Source organism: Podarcis erhardii (genome assembly GCF_964252035.2).
Source record: "Podarcis erhardii genome assembly, chromosome: 7".
NCBI classification, from domain to species: Eukaryota; Metazoa; Chordata; class Lepidosauria; order Squamata; family Lacertidae; genus Podarcis; species Podarcis erhardii.
In genome coordinates this window covers 32810262-32825037 of record NC_138511.1, presented here as the reverse complement: position 1 = coordinate 32825037, position 14776 = coordinate 32810262, and the positions used below count along the sequence as shown (strand labels likewise).

General features: G+C 42.8%; 2 protein-coding genes across 2 annotated transcripts in view; one reads left to right on the top strand and one right to left on the bottom strand.

Annotated features, from left to right (window-relative positions):
- The window catches only part of PLEKHF1 (pleckstrin homology and FYVE domain containing 1), a 296105-nt gene extending 286743 nt beyond the window's left edge, over positions 1-9362 (top strand). The window contains exon 3 of the transcript XR_014158634.1: positions 9348-9362. The gene's annotated coding sequence lies outside the window, so the exon portion shown is untranslated. The remainder of the gene's footprint in view (positions 1-9347) is intronic.
- The window catches only part of LOC309346491 (protein C19orf12 homolog), a 315967-nt gene that overhangs the window by 263672 nt on the left and 37519 nt on the right, over positions 1-14776 (bottom strand). The gene's annotated exons all lie outside the window — the stretch shown is intronic.

The following is a 14776-nucleotide window of genomic DNA, read 5'->3' as shown; positions in this document are numbered from 1 at the left end:
GCTCTAGCAAGGAACTGGATACAGATAAAGTGCTTACTTAATTTTGTTTACAGTGGCTGGTCTTTTTCGCCATTAATGTGCACATCTCATTTTTTATTCCCATGCCATAGCATACCCTTTCCCCTCTAATAGTAAACAATTTTGCACAACCACGTATCTAGTCTGGATTACATGCAGTTTCAGTTGAGGTTATTGAAGTGAGAAAAAGTAGGTCTTTTAGTTGGGAGCTATTTTTATATTCATATATTCTTTTATCTTATCAGGCATCAACCATACATTGCGAAAATTTCAAAAATATTTATTAGTTTGTGGCAAGTTATGAAGACTCATTTACATTGTTAAGTTTTGAAATCTTATAAGGGTCTGGATTGGATAGGCCACCAGCTTCAGCCATATTGTAACTTGCAGGCTTCGTTAAGGAAGTAGGAATGCTTTCTGACGCTGTTATGTCCATATTCAATTTCTGAATCTCACAGGCAAGTGAATTTGAACACAGTCCAAAAATCATTTGACTTCCTAAGAATGGTTGATATATTAAAATAAAAATGTATTACATGGTTAGATATTAACAATGAAATTGAAAAGGACTGGGAATGTAAAACTTTGCAGTGACTAAAATATACTGAGGTTAAAATACAGGGTAACTTTACAAATCACTATTAATTTCTTTGGCTTTCATTGCAATAACATTGATTTAATTCATTAGATCCCTTTCTGAATCTATATTTCAGTTTTAGAGTTGTCAGTTTGTGTTAATGACAATTTTACCCATCTGTTCTAACATGAAAATGAGGCTTCATACCACAGAGATGATAGATCTTGAGTAGTTTAAGAAGTCAGATTTCTCTTTAAGGTATTCATTTGGATTATGCCTCCTTTGATACTATTCGCCCTAGAAATTAAGCTGAATAGTTTTTTAAAAACCATGCAAAGATAATATTTAGTAAAAATTCAAATGTCATATTTTGTCATTTTAGACCATTGCCTATTGCACACTTTACAGAGAAAATTTTCAAACATTCCCACTCGTTTGCTGTCTAATGGCAAAGCCATAATTTTGTATGTCAGCATATCAGAACTCGAGAAGATGTGAAAGGAATAATAATTAGTTTCTTTAATTTGGCTGTTGAAATGGTATTACTATTACAGAGGCACCCTGATCCTAAACCTTTAAATAATATGTGTAAATCATGTCAAATACTGGGATTGGGCCTAAATTGTTGTGTTGACAATATCAGCATCAGGTCCTTAGAAAAACTGCCATATAAACCAAGATTGTGATATTGCCACAGTGTGCTCACCTCATGCTAACTTTACATACATTGGATTGTATCCGATATAGTCCTGCTCAGAGTAGACCCACTGAAGTTCATGGAGATGACTAACTCATCCATTAATTTCAGAGTGTCTACTCTGTGTAGAATTTAGTTGAATACAACCCTTTATCCGCTAAGTCAGGAAGTCACTTGACACACAAACATCTGTACTTCTGAACCTCAAAGTCCAGGTGTGTAGAGTATTTCAATGGGCTGTACCAAGCTAAATCCTACTCAGTTTAGACCCATTGAAATTTAGGAACCTGAGTTAGTTATGCCTATTAAATTTATTGCCGTTTCTCTTAGTACAAGATGTCTGCTTCTTAGGTGGTGCAAATCTCAAATTGTGGGAACTAAAAAGGACATTGTAGGTACAGGTGACTCCACACTTCTGTGGGGGTTACGATCTGGGTCCCCAAGTGGATGAGTGAAATTGTGTAAAGTGGGGAGCACCCTCTAAACACCCTTTAAACTCCCTCTCTGCTGCTTTCTCTTCAATCCATGTCAAAAATACCACACCCAAAAAATAGCCACAACTAGAATTGAAGCTCTGGGGCCAGTAGGAGGCATGGGGATGCATGGGAAAGTGGCTTCTGCTGCTGCACTACCCCACACACCAGTTGTTAGATGGGGAGGCCGAGCACCATAAACAAAGCCCTGCTGTGCCTATGGTCTCTTCAGGGCTTCCTCTACCCTCACTGGCATCCTCTTTGGCCTCCGGGGAAGATCTCCTTTTGAGCCTCTCCAGCTCTTTGCCACTGTTTCTTGGTTTGAATGGAATTATTTATTTATTTCCCAATGCTGCGCATATGCGCGGTTGCACATGAGTAGAATGCACACAAGTCAGGGGATTGCCTGTACTGTGTTCTGGTTTGTGCGCAGCTTCACTTTTTCTTATTATTGAAATACTCCTAAGAACTGCGGAAGGAGTGGAATAGATGATTATTTGCCATAAACAGCTTTACAATCGAATAGGTATTGAACAGAAATGAAAACTTGACAAGGAGGGTAGAGGAAAATAAGCAAGTTTTTGTACAAAAACTCTTACGCGATGCTACAATCCACTGTGGGATGGGGAAGAGCCAAATGCTAGACAGTTCCTGTCCTGCTTTGATACATCATTGTAGATTGACAGTAGATCACAGATGGGGAATTTATAAGGGTTTGTACTTTGTAAGTATAAGCTGAGCAGTTGTAAACCAACTGAGTGGGTGGGGGAGAGCTGTTATCAGATTTTCAAGGGTGAGGAAGCTGGGAGCCTTGTGGGGCTCTCTGCATACAGCTATTTGGATCTCACTGCATGTTGCAGGGCAGGGAGTATGCCAGGTTCCCTCCAAAGGATGGGAATGTTCAACATATTTTAAAATGAAACATAAACAGGATGTGGGCAGTAAAAAATCTCACCAGTAAAAGCCAGACAGGTGGTAATTCTAGTGCTCAGTTTGGATGGAAATCAGAGAAAGGAACAGAAGTCAAAGTCCTTCAGGGTGGAGATTAGCAGCGCAAGGTTATTGAACTGCCCAACAATGAATCAATTTCTTTCTATATATTTATTAGTAGATAGAAATTATTTTGACTGCAAATCCAATCGAAGTCACTATGGCAACAAAGGTCATGCATTAATATGTAGTCTTTGTCTAGCAGATTTGTTTATTTCCCTGCAGTGAATTATAAAGCTGACTCCCCCCTCCCCAAACAATGTTGAATAATACAATGTCTTTTAAAACAAAAAAGAATGCATTGTGTGCAGTGCGACACATCACAATGTCTTAGGGTGGAAGCAGGTGGGGTTCTGCAGATAGCTCAGTTCTCCATCAGGACAGGTGAAATCTGTCAATTTTTCCAAGTTCAGTTCTCCGCATTGACGCATCCATTTTTAAAAAAAGTTTTCACAAAAATTTATCAGCCTTTCAATGCAAATTTCTCATTCAGTACACATTTGTATGGAATTTTGCCTAATACTGTATATACATTTTTGCAAAGCAATGTCCCCCAATATAATGCATTTTGTGTATGCTGTTTTCACTAATACATGTATTTAAATGCACACTTGACCTAAATATATGCAGTATTGTAGACATTACTTGGCTGGAGGACTGTATTGCAGAATCTGGAAGGGGGTGAATTTCAAGGATAGCTGTGTTTTGGTTCAAACTGAATCAAATGTCTTCCCCATCTCTATTCACTCATTGTGTCTGTGAGTTGCCTTAGTGAATCCATTTCCACTTTGCTCTTAGCCTCGTACATCCTAGACTGGGCAGAAAGGGACTGTTGACCTATTGTTATGGTGGCATACACAGGAAGAGGAAATTGAAAGCTGAAGAGTCTCCTTCCTTCCTTCCTTCCTTCCTTCCTTCCTTCCTTCCTTCCTTCCTTCCTTCCTTCCTTGGTTCATACCTTCTAATCACCGTGAATTAATACTTTTGTATTATGACACATACCTCAGCTGTGATCAGCTGCATTTCTGGGCACTATGATTCTGAAACCTTTACTTCAGCCAGCTATGTTGGCAGTAGCTATGTTGGCAGGTGAGGGCAGTTGGAGAAGGAAGGGGAACAATAACTTATGAATCTCCAGAATTTCAGGGGAAGAGTAGTTGCTTGTTAAACCACTCTGTGACTTGTAGCTCTGAGAGGGGAATAGGGGTCTCCTAACAACTCTTAGAACCCTTAATGAACTACAATACTCAGGATTCTTTAGGAGAACCCATGGCTGTTTAAAAGTGGTATGATAGTGCTTTAAATGTATGGTGTGGATGTGGCCTGATAAAGCCTTTGTTTAGGGAAAGACTCTTGGGTGTGCCAATATAAAGACAAGTGTTATGAATCAAAAGTTCCAAAATGCCTCTGTTGAAAAGAATAGGGAAGCCACAAGCGCAGGAGATTAAGATCTTCATAAACTTTTGCCAAAACAAAATAAAAAAATTCCTTCCAGTAGCACCTTAAAGACCAACTGAGTTAGTTCTAGGTATGAGCTTTCGTGTGCATGCACACTTCTTCAGATACGTATCTGAAGAAGTGTGCATGCACACGAAAGCTCATACCTAGAACTAACTCAGTTGGTCTTTAAGGTGCTACTGGAAGGAATTTTTTTATTTTGTTTTGACCATGGCAGACCAACACGGCTACCTATCTGTAACATAAACTTTTGCAATAGTGTGTTCTCCAGTTCTCTTTACTGCAGTGACTGAGTAGCTCTTGCTCTGCATGCTTTCATACGTTCACCACAAAGGAAGCCCTCACAGGCAGGAGCTGCTGGTGTGCATCATTAGCCATAACCCAGAAATTCCTTGCAAGCACAGAGTATTTATATCTAAATAACACCTAACCTTACTTGGAGGGGAAAAGTGCCCCCCTTGGAATGCTGTGTGGTGCTAAGCTTATAATGTGAAGCTTGATTGTTTCATATCTATGTAGTTGGGTTTCTACCTGGGCTATGCATTCAAATTAACTATAAAGGCATTTCTTATGAATATTGATGGGGTTTGAACAAAAAAGCCCACAGATTGGAGAGAAATGGTAAGCCTCTTTAGAAGGTTTTGTGACTATTAGCAAATGATCGGCTGCTTCTTCAAATAATAAGGATTTAAATCAATGTGAAGAAAATAATCAATTGCATCTCTCATTTTTATCCCTCTCTCTTTGAAATACAGTAGCTTGCATATCTCAACACGAATGTCAGTATGAACCAAAATAAAACATTCAGACAGTAAATGAAGCTGCTGTTGATATTTATAATATTCCCTATAACTGTGCATGTGTGTGTGTATATATTATGCAATCTTTTATATTTTTTTAAGCAGTTCAATGGAAAGAGATCATTTTATTAAAAAATCATGAAGGCAAGTGCACTCATTCAACCTTAGAAATGTTTTGATGGCTTTTCAGCACAGCAATATATTTAGATGGGAATATGTCATTAATATAAACAGCTGAATAGAAACTATTAAACTAACACAATTTAAAACTGAGCAAACCTGAGTATTTGATTAAAGTTTTTGTACATTCTGTACACTTGAACAGGTAACATAGAAGCATAATATTTTTGTTTATTTTTAATTTGTTAGAAGTAGTATCCCTGAAGTGCAAAATTTCCCAATAGTTTGTATTTTGAAATTAGAAGACTGGGGCTGAGGGAGCTTGTTTGGTCTGGTTTTTCTTAATTTTTATTTTCTGCCAGCCACATTTCTGGAGACATCTAAAATAGCAAATTGCAGCTGACTGCAAGAATACAGATATGGCATTTGTGTCGGCCATCTGGCTCCTTGGTCCTGAAGCAAGGCCCACATCTGGACTCCATTGATTTGTCATGATTAAGTCCCACTAAAATCAATAAGATTTTGATAGTTAAACAATGGGCTAAGCAATCTTATAGGGATGCGGGTGGCACTGTAGTCTAAACCACTGAGCCTCGGGCTTGCCAATCAGAAGGTCAGCGGTTTGAATCCCTGCGACGGGGTGAGCTCCTATTGCTCCTAGCAGTTCGAAAGCACGCCAAAAAGTGCAAGTAGATAAATAGGTACCACTCTGGCAGGAAGGTAAACGGCGTTTCTGTGCGCTACTCTGGTTTCGCCGGAAGTGGTTTAGTCATGCTGGTCACATGACCCAGAAAAACTGTTTGCGGACAAACATCGGCTCCCTTGGCCAGTAAAGCGAGATGAGCATCGCAACCCCAGAGTCGTTTGCGACTGGACTTAACTGTCAGGGGTCCTTTACCTTTAAGCAATCTTATACTTCAGTTACACAGGGAGCAAGAGAGACCCCCTTGCTGTCATGCAATAGCCAAATTAAGCCCCTCTGCCAATGTGACTGAAATATAGGGTTGCTCCTAAGGCAGCAATCCTATGCACTGTTGCCTGAGAGTAAGGCTGCAGTCCTATACACATGTACCCTAGTATAAGTAATTTTGAAGCACTCAGTGGGACTTTCTTTTGAGTAGACGCCAGTGGCCCATCACTGGTCTCCTTGTCCATTTATTGGGTAGTGTCATCACATCAGTGAGGTCTGTGCTGTGAGAGCGTTTTTAACACATGAAGTTCATAGGGATATGGGAGGCTGCCTTATATCAAATTAGCGCATTGCTCTATCTACTCAGTACTGTCCACACCGATAGGCAGCAGTTCTCCTGGTTTTCTCCCAGCCTTGTGTGGAGATGCCAGGAATTGAACCAGGGACCTTCTGCACACTTTACCATTGAGCTTTGGCTCATGCTTTGGTTTGCATTGTGAATATATCACCTATGCAGGCCAACATGTACATTCACATTACAAAATACTTCTCTTCCATTCAAAGAATTGGGAACTGACTTAAGCACCATGTCTGAGGCTCCTGATAACTTGAAAGTTAATCATATAGAGATATGCTGCTCAATAAAGTGATCAGGTCACAATTTGTTGGCTAAATTTGCTCTTGGTTTTCGCTGTGCAAATACAGAAGGACTTACAGATAAGGATCTTTTATGTTGTAACACACAAGATTGTACCTAGGCATCTTTCTGATGAGCAGCTTTTTTTGTGAACTGTAATCTGTTATAAAATCTACTCAATATTCCAAGTGTATCCAAAAAACAACAATGTTTACTGCTTATTTGGGATGTGCCAAATACAAAACACAACCAACAACCGACATTTGCTTGTGAGAACACATGATTATATTGATTATATTACTAGAATAAGTAAGCCTGCAATCTCACATACAGTTACCTGAGAGTAAGCCCAACTGAACATAGTAGGATTTACTGTTGAGTAACCATGAAATGGGTTGTGTTAAAAACCTGCAAGTGTTCATCCCATTATCAAGCCCTTTTCTCCATTATTACCCTTGATTTGGCCACTCAAGAAATCCAACCCTGTACTCCAATCTGAAAAGTATTTGTTGGAAGCTGAATGAAATTAGTCCCTTATGAGCTAAGTAATTGTAAAGTTACATTACCCCATGGAAGTGATAACTGATAAAATCTGACAATTTCAATTTTAAAGCAGCTGCGCTTCGGTACGTTGAAGCTGTGATAGCCTTCATATTTATCAACCTATAGCTTGCTAGGCTTACATACATAGTCATGAAGTACGAGCTACACTTAATGATAAAATTACTTTAAATATTGATTATATAGCAGACTGGGCTAACAATAAATGTATTGCCTACTCATGCATAAGGTGTACTCCATTTTTTAAGTTCCTGTGATCTATTTAATTTTCTCCAATTTTTATTTAGTTCTGGAAAATTCATGGAAAAAACAACAGTTATTACAATATACTTTAGCCATAATGGTTGTTATGTGGGTTCTAATTAAAGAGGACAGATTAACTGCCTTAGTGAAGTGGTTCCCAAACTCCTCCCCCCCATGGAGCACTTAAAAATTGGTGAGGGTCTTGGTGGTCTAGTTAATTATTTTTCTGCCTGTTGTAGCAATTGTAATGCACTGTGCTAGATGCTGTATGATTTTTAATTGCATTTTTATTGCTTCTTTTATTATAAATCATGTATTATTGTATTACAATTTGAATTCCATAGAATGCTATATGAAATACAATAATAAATAATAAAATGCAGTATAAAAGAAGCGATAAAAATACAATATTTAATATTTAATGTGCTGAGCCCACCATTCACAGCTGCTGCTGCTACTACCACCATTGTTCACAGACACACCGCAGACTACCTGAATGAAGAAGTCCGGCTAGCTTATGTTTATAAAGGGGGACAAGGTCCATACTGTATATTGCAGAGAGATTCAGACTATGCCTTCAGAATATTTCGCTAAAATCTGGTAGAAAAGCACCTATAGATATGTATATGTGGTGCTCAAGTGGTAGAAGATCTTTATCATTATTTACTGTACTGCTCCTTGTATTCTGAACCAGCAGCAAAGTTTATTCTCAATTTGTTGGTGATGATCAAGCAAAAATTACATATTTATTGTCTCATTCCGACGAATTTGTGGCAAAGAGATCCAAAGGCAAGGGGGTGGGGTGGTCCATATTTTGGGGGATGCAATTACTTTTTACCAGCTCCATCTGGTACGTAGGCTGAGACACTATCTGCCTGCAGACTGTCTCGCCAGAGTGGTACATGCTCTGGTTATCTCCCGCTTGGACTACTGCAATGCGCTCTACGTGGGGCTACCTTTGAAGGTGACCCGGAAACTACAACTAATCCAGAATGCGGCAGCTAGACTGGTGACTGGGAGCAGCCGCCGAGACCATATAACACCGGTCTTGAAAGACCTACATTGGCTCCCAGTACGTTTCTGAGCACAATTCAAAGTGTTGGTGCTGACCTTTAAAGCCCTAAATGGCCTCGGTCCAGTATATCTGAAGGAGCGTCTCCTCCCCCATCGTTCTGCCTGGACACTGAGGTCCAGCTCCGAGGGCCTTCTGGCGGTTCCCTCACTGCGAGAGGCCAAGTTACAGGGAACCAGGCAGAGGGCCTTCTCGGTAGTGGCGCCCGCCCTGTGGAATGCCCTCGTATCAGATGTCAAAGCGATAAACAACTACCTGACATTCAGAAGACATCTGAAGGCAGCCCTGTTCAGGGAAGTTTTTAATTTGTGACATTTTAGTGTATTTTTCATCTTTGTTGGAAGCCGCCCAGAGTGGCTGGGGAAACCCAGCCAGATGGGCGGGGTACAAATAATAAATTATTATTATTATTATTACTTTTGCATAGGAAACATTTTGTGTTCCCTCTTAATACAGGCTTGGCCACCTAATGTCTGAGGGTAAGATTTGCTCTTGGAGCCCCATAGAATATCAATTTTTCCCATTTCAGTGAATGGCAGCCCATTGCTTTATGTGGTATGTGACCACCTCTCCTCACAGAACCCAACCTGGACCCTACATTCATAACTCGAGCTCCTTTTCTATGTGCTCCTTCTGAGGGAAGTGTAAAGGGTAGCAACATGAGAATGGACATTTTGAGTGATGGCCTCCCAAGGAGGAATGCTTGGCAGCATCCTTATCTGTTTTTGAGCACCAAGCAAAACCATTCTTATTCACCCAAGCCTTTGCATCTTAAATATTCTGCTTATAAGTTGAGGTTTGTGTGTGTGTGTGTGTGTGTGTGTGTGTGTGTGTGCATGCATGCATGAGTTATTAGTGAGCATTTTAGTCTGATTTAACTCTTGTTTCTACAATTGTTTTTTAATGATTTTGAGTTTTCACATTGAGTTGGAAAAAACGCAACTAAAAATATAATAATAAGCGAGATGAGTTTTGACGGTCTTCCAATATCCTTGCTAACTGTAGCACATTCATAAAAGGCACTGGTGAGAACAGAGTTCAGAAGTTACTTGAGTAGCTTCAATCCTTGTTCTCTTTCTTAGTCACTAGAGTATGAAAAAGAGATGGAAGCCATATGCCAGCATGGCTGCTCACCATCTATGGACCCTGCACACCCTAGTGCCTTAAAATGCCGTGTGCCTGCAATGTATCTATATGGGTATAACCGAAGGCAGTACTTCATGCGAGCAGCAACCTGGCTTTTCCAGGGTTAATAATCATGTGATATATGTGTGTGTACACATTGCAGACAAGCAACATGTCCCATTGCATGTTCATTCATTTTACATGCAGAAAACAAGCCCTGTTGTCTAAAGCTTAGCAGGAGCAGTACATGTCTGATACCATTTATTTAGAATGGGAGTAATCCTGGATGGACCTGCACTGTAGCACACACTTCTAATATGGGAGCATTGGAAATATGAATTATTCATTAATTACATTTATACTCCAACTTTATTATATGGAAGTCACACAGGGTCCCCCAGGCAGTTGCTCATGTAGGCACTGATCAGACCCCAATATGCTTAGCTTTAGCAAAGTTGCCTTCTGACCATAATCCCAAGAAAAAGAAGGCCATGAGAGAGGAATGCACTATAAGAAATGGACCCCAAGCCACATCAGCTAGAAGTAAGCCATCCTGCTGTGCAGACATAGCCAAGCAAAACTTCTGAATGGGTTGGAATAATCAAGTTCCTTAATGTTGCGTTTGTATCTCTCTCTTTCTGCTTGCATTTACTGGGCTGGCAGGGACAGCTGGGCCTGTTTTGATTTTTGTCAAAAGCAATGGCGTTCCAAAGCCATAACTCTCCGTTATGCATGGGGACTTGTTTGCATTATTGCCTGTAAATGTGGATGTTAGCATGCATTACCAATAGCAGTTGGTGCTATTGTTTCAGTCTGCCAAAACACAAGCTTAAGATTCCAAAGCTTAAAATGGAGGGGGTGGCTAACTTTGCAAGAAATATGGATAGAGAGCTTAGAAGCTGTACTTACTCTTTGTGTGTGTGTGTATTGCAGGATGGGGGTGGGGTGGCGTATAGGGAAACACAAACACTATTTCTAGATTTCTCCATTGTCCATATAGAACCCGTTGTCAATTAGATATGCTGGGGTGTGGTTAACACAAGCAAATTGTACTCCAGAGTGCTAAAAAACAGGCATGGTGCAGTGGAGTGTGCCTGCCTCATCTCCTGGGGTGTGATTATTTAAGGATAATGACACCCCCTGCAGAGGCACCTTATTGCTCTTTTGCAAAAACAGTCTTTATTGAGAGGAATTAATTGCATTGTTGTTGGTGGCATAAAATAAGTTTAATATTTTTAAATGATCTTCCCAGTTTGTACTGCTTTGGAGAGAGACTTTCACAGATATGTCAAATAAATGACTGGCTTGGGAAAGTCACTTCGCTTTATTATTATTGTTATTATTATTATTCAGAGGTTTGTGTGTATGTATCTGTCTATATGAACTGTGATTTTAATTTGTTTTATCTGCATGCTGCCCAGAGATCTCTGGTTATTGGGCAGCTGATAAAAGGAATTAAAATAATAATAATTAATTAGTGTGTGTGTGTGTATAAAAAGAAAAAGAGGGAGATACTTATTTATCCGATAATATACACAAATATATATTATAAGATAAATTATCTTATTCGGATTGATTGTGATTCTTATGTATAAATGGGAAATTTTGCTTCAGTACAACCAAGCATGTACCCACCATAAGTAAGAAGGATACCAATATTTTGCAAGTGAATTCACTTGGCATTGATGGTATCCAAGTATTTATTCCTCAGTTTTAAAGAAAATTGCCATGCTCAGTGTTTAAGTAAACTAAAGATACCATCTTTTCAAGCTGCAGTCTGGCTGGCAAATGTGTTGTGTTATACTGTACCCCCACAGCCTACTTACAGTTCTCATAGCAGCTGGGAGAATAGCTTTTATTATGGGGATTTTAATTAGTGCCATGTATAAAAAGAGCAGCACTAATGTTGGCGAAAGTTGCTGGTGCGCTTGCTTCCATAAAAGGTGAACCGGTTTAGTGCCACTGGTTGCATTCAAGTTTCATGATTTCCTTGCTGCAGTTTAGCAGTAAATCAACCGTTAGTGTACCAGAAGCTTCATCTTTCTCACCTCTGCTATGACTAGGGTGGTGTTCTTCAGCATCTCTTTGTCAAACATTCCATGGACTTCTCTGACTCTGCTCCTACTTTCCTCAGAAGCATCTCTTCCCTTGTTTTAGGCTAGGCAGTAAAGGAGACTAGCCACATCATTTTCTGGTAGCGATATTGTTTACGATTAGGAGGCCAACCCCAACGGGAGCCTGCAATAGATGCTTCTTCACAAATGCTTCTATCACAGTACATTATGCAGCTTTGTGTGGCTTTGTTTTCATGAATGCCATTGACCCCATTGGTTTTGGGTTTTTTGGGGGGAAACTGGTAGTATACAACATCAAAGGGAAAAAGTACAAAAACAACTTGTTCCCACATTTAAAACATTGCAATACAGGACTGGTTCCCTCCCATACAACATAGAAAGGTCCTCAGAAATCTAACTTCAGAAGATCATAAAACTGTAGAGTTAGAAGGGATCCAAAGGGTCATCTAGTTCTGCTTCCCAAATGACCTGTGCATGTCTGGAGGTCAAAGTATGAATATGCCTGTCAGAGTCACCCGTGGTCCCAGCTCACAAGAGACCAAAGTCCACTCCAGCTTATGTACAAAAGCTTTTATTGAAGAACATTAGTAGCTTTACATCCGAGGTCCGTGACCCTACGTCTGTTACGCTTAGACCGCTGTAGTCCCCTCTGAGTCAGTACCGCCTCTACACCAGTTTAAGAGGCTTGTACTGGTCCACCTCTTTCTCTCTTTCCTTTTCCGCAGGGTCTTTCTGCCCCCCTGTGTTCTCTCCCTTCGGGACTCTCCAGAGGCTGAATCCTCTGCCGCCGCCTCCCCCCTCCTTCGGGCTTTGGGACCAGGCTCCTCCCCAGGACTCTCTTCATTTCCGCGCGCCTCCCATTTTGAACTTGGCGCGCGTACGTTGCTCCTGACCTTCCCTTCGACGGTTACACTGCCCTCGATACTACTTTCCTCCCCTTCCGGCAGGACGTTTTGCCCTGATCTCCTTCCCCTCTCTGCTTCCTGTTCTGCTCCTTCTGACACACTGGTCACTCCTCCCCCCTCACTCCGTTCCAGCGGAGCAGCCGGTCTCGCTCTCCAACTCCCACTGGGGGTTCCCCCTTCGTTTCCCTGCTCCTGACTGCTTCCCCCTCTAGCTCCCCTTGGCTTGACCAGAGGGGCTCCCTTTTGGGAGTCCTCCGATTCACTGGACGGACTCATGGACAATCTTGGGTCATTGTCATCCTCTTCCTCGTCAGTCTGGAATCCTTCCCCCTCACTTTCTGTCTCCTCCCTCATCTGCGTCTCTCTCCCTGAACCCCTGACATCCATCCCCCCCTCGAAGCCCCCCCTTCCCCCCTCCCGGCCCTCGGAGGCAGGTCGTGGGAGCCGCAGCTCTTCGGAGGTAGATGCAGGATCCAGTTCGTTTGCTTCAATGTCCTCTGCTAGCAGCTCGGTGTATGTGTGTTCGAATGCGGGTTCTTCACCCAAGATGTTCTCGGCTCCCTCTTCCATTGCTGCTTCGTCTGGAGCTGCCTGCCAAGGTCCCGTCAGCCATTTCTTGCGCCAGTCGTCCTCTGGTTGCTCATCCCACCAGTAAGAGGGTTCTGTGTCTACCCCCGAACACGATCCCCTGGGCGGGCTTGATTCTGGCGTTCTCTCCTCGGCGGAAGAAAAGCCCCTGAAAGTACTGTCTGAAAGTGTGGGCGTAAAGAGCCAGTCATCAAAATACTCGGCTGGCATGGGTCTATGCGGGAAAAGTGCATGGAACTCGTCTTTCAGAAGAGGTTCGTCTAAAGCGTAGTCCGGCACCCAAATATTGGCACTGGCCGGGGTACCCTCTCTGGCTAGAAGGTATTCTACTCCCTCTACCCCCCATCTCGAGTCCAGGATCTCAGTGACCTCGTTGAGTGGTTCGGCCCTGGGCGCCCCCTCCCTCTCGGGTGACTGAGTGCGTGCGTGCAGTACTGTTTCAGACTCCTGAAACCTGTGCGGGGTCTTGTAGGGAGTGAGCACCGACCTATGAAAGACCGGGTGCACTCTGGAACCTTCGGGGAGGGCCAGTCGAAAAGCTACAGGGTTAATCCTAGCCTCCACCTGGTATGGCCCTAGCTGCCTGTGTCCCAGCTTCTTCTTAGCCAACGACCTGGCTGGCATCGCTTGGGCCGCTAACCATACCCAGTCCCCCACCTGGATGTCCTCTCCCACTCTCCTGTTTTTGTCTGCCTGCACCTTATATGCTTGTTTGGCTAGCTCCAAATGTCTCCGCAGCTCCTCGTGCACCTCTTGCAGTTCTGCTGCGAACTGGTCGGCTTCTTGCGTCACCCCCTCTCCCGGAGTTACGAACCCCGGGAAGGTTCTGGGATGACGACCATTGTTCGCGAAGAACGGCGTCACCCCCGTCGACGCGTGCTTCGTGTTGTTGTAGGCAAACTCCGCCATCGGCAGGTAGTCCACCCACGCCGCCGGGCGCTGATTGGCGTAACATCTCAGGTACTGCTGCATGATCGCGTTGACTCTCTCTGCTTGGCCGTTGGTCTGCGGATGCCTTGCCGACGTTAGGTTGATCTTGACATGCAGGATACCTAGAAGCTTCCGCCAAAAAGTAGAAACAAATTGGCGCCCCCTATCGGACAGGATGGATTGTGGCAGCCCATGCACCTTGAACACGTGATCGATGAAGAGTTTGGCGGTCTGTTCCGCCGTCGCCACCTTCGCGCAAGGAATGAAGTGCGCCATCTTGGTGAACAGGTCCACCACCACCAGCACCGCCGTCTTGCCTCTGGAGCTGGGCAGGTCAGTGACGAAGTCCAGCGCCACCCTCTCCCACGGTTGCTGTGGCGTCTCCAGCGGTTCCAGTAACCCCGCTGGCTTCTGGTGCACTGGCTTGGACCTCTGACAAGTGTCACACCTGGCGACGTAATCCGCTATCTCTCCCCGCATCTGGGGCCACCAAAAGTCCCTGGCCACCAGTTCTATTGTCTTCTCCTTGCCGAAGTGTCCCGCACTGGGGGCGTCGTGCAACTGCTGCAGAACCCTCGCAGAACCCTCGCGCTCTTC